Source organism: Neoarius graeffei, chromosome 3, assembly GCF_027579695.1.
Source record: "Neoarius graeffei isolate fNeoGra1 chromosome 3, fNeoGra1.pri, whole genome shotgun sequence".
In the NCBI taxonomy this organism is placed as follows: Eukaryota; Metazoa; Chordata; class Actinopteri; order Siluriformes; family Ariidae; genus Neoarius; species Neoarius graeffei.
In genome coordinates, this window is record NC_083571.1 from 38,171,208 (window position 1) to 38,179,585 (window position 8,378).

Consider the following 8,378-nt stretch of genomic DNA (forward strand, 5'->3'; position numbering starts at 1 on the left):
AGATATACATGTTGTAGGTCTACTGTCTGAATGGTTTCTTGTCTAAGTGAGTATATTTGATTTGATATTCAGGGATGTGATTTGGGGCTGGTGAAATTATCTGAAAATTTTAGCCGGGGGTCTGGGGGCCGTAGGCCCCCAGCTGGTCCAGGGCAGCGCCCTGGTGGGGGGACAAGGGGGGCGAAGCCCCCCGAAGCTCCTGGGTTCTGGGGTTTTCTGACTTAAAAATTGCACTAAAATGGCAAGCAAACACACAAGAAAAAACTTGTCATGATTAACAAATTCAAGCCAATTTAATGGTCAACATGCAACTCTGAGCCCCTATAGTAAATTCAATGATTCTTAACTGACAAAAAGCCAAAACATAAAACCTAAAAATGTCATTCTAAATTAAATCATCTGCATTAGAATAAACAGAAAATTGTATAAGGAAAAACAAAATTTATACTTCCAATTACTGTAGAAGTTGAACATACCTAAATGTGCCTTTTCAAACAAACATGATGCAACATAAGAATTCATCCACCATTATTTATTAAACTCTCTTGCTCCTGGTAGTCTCCCGGTTTGCTTCTTATGTATGGCAACTTCTAATATTTGATTAAGTTACTGCACACCCCGTTTAGACAGGGTAACAGGATTGACAAAAAAATTAGTCATGCATAGACTACTTACCAAAACTGAACTTTTTAAGTAAATATTATCAGATTCAGTTCATTCTGCCATCCATATAAAAGATGAGAATATGTAGATCCTTGGCAACAAATAATTTCAATAATAGCTTTTGGGAGCATTTATTTTTGTTATGTGATTAATCACGGTAACAGAACTGACACAAACCTCTGGGACAGGTACAAAAATTAACAAAACATCAAAAAAAAATCTTTTCTTAATGGCATTTTCAATTTGTGACATCATGTCCATTGTGGTTTCCACAGTCTTGTCGTTGAACATGAAAAAGTTTCAATTCCACCTTTGTCTAACATTAAGAATCGTCTGAAAAAAAGTCTCTTTTCAGTGGGACAGCCATTTTTGCTCAATTTCGACCCTAAAATTTGCTACAAAATACACATTTATGAACCAAAGTAGTCAAATTTTGAAATGCAAGGTAGAACTGATAATGTTTTATCATATGAGACCATAAAAAGGTTTTAGAAATCTCAAAATGTAAACAAAACACGTCTCGACAAAAAAAATATGTTTTCTATGAAATTGACTCATATACAGAACTGTACAGTGTTCACTCACTTGAGGATTTTCATATGCAAGAATAAAAATCACTTTTTCACTAAACATTCACAAAAAATGTGTTTGCAATTAATTGGGATCCACTGTTTTTATCATTTCAACCGCGCATCAGACCCTCGGCCAATTGAAAATGTCTTTCATGCACTTTTCTCCCTCATGAGAATTTTGAAAAGTTGGCAAGTATGTATTATTTGCAATAACATTTTAATATTGAATAAACAAATCAAAATTGTGTATAATTACCTTACATCCACGCTGTGGGAAAAGTTTTGAGCGAAAATTAAAACTAACTTGGAGTGAAAAAGGTGAAATAATCTGTGATGAAGTTGGCAGAGACTCTGAGGTAAAGTGAGAGGAGGCGGGAGGGGTCAAGCATCACTGCCGCCTCACAGACTCACTTTCCCGGGTTAAACTCCCACCGCTCCCCCTCTCTCTAGCTTTTGTTTTGTTTTCACTGAGTAACCATTTTGATTTGTAAACTAGAGCCATGATTTAAACTGCTGTTTCTTCGGACGTAACTAAAACAAACTGAAATAAAACCTACCCCTTCTTTTCTCCTCAGAAGGTTTAGCCTCCAATGCTAACCTTTTCACCACAGCTTTCATAGCGTGCGCATGCGCATCCAGGAAGCAACAGATGGCGCGAGGCCCCATTGCCACGGCAACCTTCGTCACCCCGTGAAAACATACCCAACTGTCGCACGTGCAGTGACACCATCACCACTCGCAGGTTTATTATGGGGAAAGAAATGAGCTGGGTTGTTTTTTTCTTCTTCCCCATGTTTATTTACTTTAAACACACACACACACACACACACACCAAACTGATGATCAGGTGCATCTTTACGCTCGATCACGGAGGCTGCCATCTTTCAACTCTTTGTTTGAAGCGAGCTTACGTACAGCTATCTAACAAGCGCGTTCATTGGTTGTTACAGAGCGATGGGCCAATCACGTACCTCATTTCATCTCAATGACGGAATTACTGAAAGTCGGAACGAATAGGATATGAATGCGGATTTTTGAGTGAAAAATCGGAAATTTTTTTTTCAAATTTTGAGGTGAAAAAAGCAGAATTCCGCGAATTCGCGGAAAAATCACATCCCTGGATATTTGATTTGATATCTGTTCAATGTCTTGATGCCTGTCGCTTGTTTTTGTCTGAATGTCTTCTGTCGGTGTGTACACATTTTATACCTGTTTAATGTTGGTTATGTCTTTATTGTACTTATACAGTATGTTGTAGCTGTTCCAAGTCTGACAGTTGGTGAAGACAAATTTCCCTTGAGGGGACAATAAATATCTATCTATCTATCTATCTATCTATCTATCTATCTATCTATCTATCTATCTATCTATCTATCTATCTATCTATCTATCTTTCTTTGCTGATGTCTGTATAATGCTTCTCACCACATGCACAAGAACAAACCTGCAATTATTTTAGTTTGAGTAAATATTGATCTTGTAGCTTGTCATGATGGTCCTGTACCTGATCATATTATAATAGCATTACGTAAAACCATACAGGAGCTGTAAAACACTGCCTTCTTCTAAATAAAGGGGATCAAACTCGTGTAGCAGGTGGAATTACCTCTTGCTCCGCAGTTTCCTTGGGATCTGGCTGCAGTGGGAGGGGCCAGTCCAATTAATCAATGGCGTGCGTCACGAGCCTATTTATGGTAGAGTGATTTTGAACTCTGGAGGTGTGACGACCCCCTCCCTTGCTGTTTCCTGTCACACCCCTTCCCGTTTACCTGTGGCCGGTAAACACGCTTGTTTGGAACTCTGTTACTCTGGCTAACTTTCGTTTGGTTTATTTGTGACCGGCTTTGGTTGCTTTTCAGTGTATCCACTGTTTGGCTTTCCCCGGTCTTGTCCAGCTGTGCATTTTGTGTGCAGCGACTTCCGAATGTTCTCTTGGCATCTGTATTAAGCGCAGATGACCCATGGAATTCTGTGAGCCTCGCTGGGATTAGGCGAGAAGTTTTGGATCGTGTGGTATGTGCCCCTTCCCCTTTGAATTCCTACTACTCTGAGTTTATTAAGCGTGGCGTTAATTGAGTATTTTGCGTGTTTTTTAGGTGTTGCCGGTTTTGGTCCGGGTTTGCTGCTGTTCTTGCCAGCGCGTTTCTACTAAGTGCTGTTTTCTCTGATTGATGCAGCTGCCTGCATGAGGAGGGCTGCGAAACCACCACAGCCCTTTAACACTAGTTTTAACTTTTGTAGGGTGTGTGTGTGTGTGTGAGAGAGAGACTGTTTGTGTTTGATCATTATTCATTTATAATCAATGTGCGTGTTTGGAGTGTGGTATGAGGGATATTTTCTGTTAAATTGGGTATTTTTGTTTATTTGTTTTAGTCCTGCTCAGGCTTCACCTGCTGGCAGGAGGCTCTTTTTCTATAGCTGTGGATAGCCAGTGGGCTATCTTATTGGGCCTGATTTATGTTAATGCCTTTTTTATTTTTTTATTTACTTTGTTTATTTGGTTTAATGCTCACGAGAGCTTATTTTATGTGAATTTGTGTGTGGCTAGTAACCACGTCTGCCAACCTTTTCTGTTGCGGCAAGCAGCCTTTGGTTGCCAATTGTATGCCAGTACTGGTGGGAGGCTATTGCAAGCTGTGGATCATCAGTGGTCCACGTAGTTCCCCTCCCTTAGTTTACATCGTGTGTGGTTGTGCATTTTAATTGGTTAGTTTGTGATCTAGCTGTGTTATTTCTTTGTTTGATTTTCTCTTTTCATACCTTTTTTTTTTGTTTATTTACTTTTCAGGTACTGTGTGCCCAAGGCAGGGTGGCAGTTGATTCCTTAGGTGGTGGTGTTTTCCTATTGTCCGTGTGTGTTCACGTGTGCCTGTGTGGAATTCTCCTTTTATGTTTTTGATTTTATTTGATTTATTTTGATTTGGTTTGTAGTGAGTGTGACACGTGGGCTTGCATGGTGTGCCTCTTTGGATCTCTTCTCCGTCTCCTGGTATCTTGCCCCCTGCTGGTAGGCCTCGGCCCTGTTAATATTGATTTTTCCCTTACCCTTGCCCCACATGCATGTTGGTTAGTCCTTTGGAGTGTGAATGAAAGTGATTGTGAAGTAAAGGAAAGAATTATTTTGTAAACATTGTAACAAAATAAAATAGCCTTTTTGTATTTTCATAACTTTGGTCTCTGGTGTCTTTAGTCAAACGAACCTTGCAGGTCAACATAGTGAAGTGTTTTCTGGTTAATATTCCTGGGGTGAAAGTCCCCTGGTGGCGTAGTCAGTAATTGCTCTTTGGCTCTGTTTAAGGTCCAATTTAGTCAACGCGTCGCTTTTCTCCCCAAGGCCACACTCGGTTTTGCAAATGGGCTTCATTGTCACATGGGTCGGACTGAAATAAAAAAATAATAATAATTCACCAATGAAGTCATGAACTCCTCTTCAGTGTGTTCATTATATACTGACTGTCCAAACAGATTAAGCATGAATCACCTAGACCAGTGATTCTCAAACTGTGGTACCCTGTACGTGTACCACTAGTGGTACGTGGGCTCCATTCTAGTGGTATGCCAAAGAATCACTTTAAATATAAATAAAATTTTAAAATAAAACGTGAAATACTATCCATAATATCCGAATGGATGAAAATATCTTATCAACCGATGACAAGAAAATGAAAGGAGATACAAATTAAGTTAATTTTAAAAAGTTTGCAAGTGCTTCTGGGTAGCCATACGTAGCGTACGTATGCATTCCCGCCGGTTCCGCTGACAGACGGTTATCCGCCATTGGTAGACTAGGCTGTGATGGGAAAAGGTGGAGGTGGCTTTGCTAATTATGACGAGTACGACAAAATTACTGTCGTGGCTTAAATCCGCGAATGGGAGCGTGGATCAGGGGAGAGGGAGAACTGAAGAGGACGTGTGAGCCGAGCGCAGATGCTAACGACAGTGACAAAACCAGCCCCAGAACTGCTAGCAAACGGCAGAAACCAGTGAGGAGGAAGTATGACAAAAAATACACAAAACTGGGATTCATCTGGAGCGGGACAGAGGAGCTGCCCAGGCCGCAGTGTGTTGTATGCGGGGAAGTAGTAAGCAATGAGTCCATGAAACCATCGCATCTCAAACAGCATCTTACAACCAAACACACAGCACTAAAGGACAAACCAATGGATTTTTTTTTTTTTATGAAAATGTGATGAACTGAAGCAGTCCAAGTCCACCATTCTGTCCTATGGTACACCCGTAGCCAAAGCACAGGAAGCTTCATATCGTGCCAGCCTCCTGATCGCCAGAGCCGGTAAGCCGCACACAATCGGGGAACTGCTGTGTTTACCATTAGCCAAAGAGATGACACGTATCATGTGTGGAGAGAAAGCTGCCAGAGAGTTAAACTTGGTGCCGCTTTCAAATGACACCGTGTCAAGGAGGATAAATGACATGGCTGACGATGTTAAAAAGACACTGAGCGCATTAAGAACAGTAGATATTTTACCATACAGCTTGATGAGGATACAGATGTTGCAGATTTGGCCAATTTATTTGATTCATTAAGTAGTGTTTTATTTTCCTATATTTAAACAGGGCGGCACGGTGGTGTAGTGGTTAGCGCTGTCGCCTCACAGCAAGAAGGTCCGGGTTCGAGCCCCGTGGCCGGTGAGGGCCTTTCTGTGTGGAGTTTGCATGTTCTCCCCGTGTCCGCGTGGGTTTCCTCCGGGTGCTCCGGTTTCCCCCACAGTCCAAAGACATGCAGGTTAGGTTAACTGGTGACTCTAAATTGACCGTAGGTGTGAATGTGAGTGTGAATGGTTGTCTGTGTCTATGTGTCAGCCCTGTGATGACCTGGCGACTTGTCCAGGGTGTACCCCGCCTTTCGCCCGTAGTCAGCTGGGATAGGCTCCAGCTTGCCTGCGACCCTGTAGAACAGGATAAAGCGGCTAGAGATAATGAGATGAGATGAGATATTTAAACAGTGTTACTGTTCAAAGTACTGTGTGTAATGTTACAGTGGCCAACAATATTAAATATACTTGTTAAATAAAACCTCCGCCTTGTTTTTAATGAATACTTAGGCCTACTACACTACTGTATTTTAATGTTGGTCATTATGGTGGTACTTGGAGAGCCAAGTATTTTCTGAGGTGGTACTTGGTGAAAAAAGTTTGAGAACCACTGACCTAGACAACTCAAGACCACAAGATGTCAGCAGCAGATCCTTTAAGTCCTGCAAGTTATGGATGGGGCCTCCATGGATCAGACTTGTTTGTCCAGAACATCCTACAGATGCTTCAACACCTTGAACTCTTTGTCATGTTCTTCAAACCATTCCTGAACACTTTTACTTGATCTCTAAAGGTGTTCAGGTAGGATACGTGGCAAAGTAACATCCAGATGAAGAAGACAAGGTTTCCAGCAGAACATTGTCCAGAGAATCACACTGCCTCCACCAGCTTGCCTTCTTCCCAGAGTCCATCCTGGCACCATCTCTTCTCCAGGTAAAAGACACACATACAGCCGTTCACATGATGCACAAAACATGATTCATCAGACAAATCCTCCTTCCATTGCTCCATGGTCCAGTTATGTTTATACACAAGAGCACTTATGTGTTGCAGGTTTCAGCCAATCAGAACTCACTTTACTGAACTGATTTGTCTTATAAGTTGGAGTCTTATTGTGGAAATTGTAAATGTGTTTCCATGACAACAATGTTTAAAAAAAAAATATCTAGAAAATGTGAAAATGCACAGTAACTGTACAAAGCACACACACACTTTCTACTGTTGTACACATCTGTGGAGTGTTTTGTGAAAGCTGTGAAGTGTGTGTGTGTGTTTCTTGGGAAACCCTCCATATTCTGGTTATCCTACAGTGCCTGGGGTTTATGTACCTAATCGTTGCCATGGTGGATGTTTCCATGACTCGAGCTCAGCTGGCTGGATCGTCTGTGGTGAGTCACATTGATGAAGCTGCGAAAATGTTAACACGTGTGTGTTTTTTTTTTTTTTTAACATTTTTATAAATCAGTTTTCCAAAGAAAACTGAGCAAAGAGGAAAAATGGAAACAAGATCATGAAGGAAGTAAGGGAATAAGGGAGCATGTCAGGGAGAGATCTGTGAAAGCTGAAACAGGGAAGTCAGGAAACACAGAGGTGAAAGGATGGGGACTCTTGGGGGAAGAAGGAAATGAGAAGATGCAACTTGGGAAGGATGAGTAAAATGGGGAGGAAAAAAGTTGGAGGCAAACCATTAGGGCATTAACATGAACATTTGTTCTGCCTCCATTTGCTTCTCTTTTCTTTATCTTTCAGGAGCCTGTAAAAAGAGGTGTCTGATTTCTTGTTAAATCTATTTGTACAGTCAGTCGCACAGCAGCTCTTTCACATCTGTTTTTAGTGTTTTCGTGGCATTAGAGCTGTGTTACTTCCACCTACAGCAGGGGTCATCAAACTACGGCCCGTGGGCCGACTCCAGCCCGCCACCCCCCTTTGACCGGCCCCCCAGCCCCTCTGCCCCCCCACCACTTGAACCGGCCCTATGAGGCAATCCCCAAAAGTGGTCATGGCCTATTTTTTTAAATTGCTTTTTTGGCAAATATGTCTGCATCTTGTATTTTGTTGATTTTAGCAATTAAAATTGATAGTTATAAAATGAACTATTCATATTTTCCGAATTTTTGTCATATGCTCATGATCAAGCAGTGACAGGCAGCACACGTGCAGAGAACTGTCAGTGTTCAGGACAGCAAAATGGCTAGCGGTAAGTGAAAAGTTGACAGAGTGCAGAGTTTTTAAAGAACAGTGGATCACCGATTATTTTTTCATTCAGTGTAAGGCCATTATTAAATGTTCTGTTTCCAGTCCATCGGCCGGGTGAGTGCCGTTTGTGCAGTTGAAATTTTTTTTTTTTAACGCCGGTTTTTCGATATTTTTTTCGGGTTTATAAATCTAAAGTCGAACTTGACATTTACGCATTCCCAGGGCTTTCCACTAAGGCTACATCCACACGACAATGAGATTTTTTTTTTTTTTTTTTTTTTAGCGGGTAAAAAAAAATATCGCGTCCACATGGGCAGCGGCTCAGTAAAATATCAAGTGCATATGGCAACGCAACGCTTGCTGAAAACGATGCAATACACATGCCACACCTCTA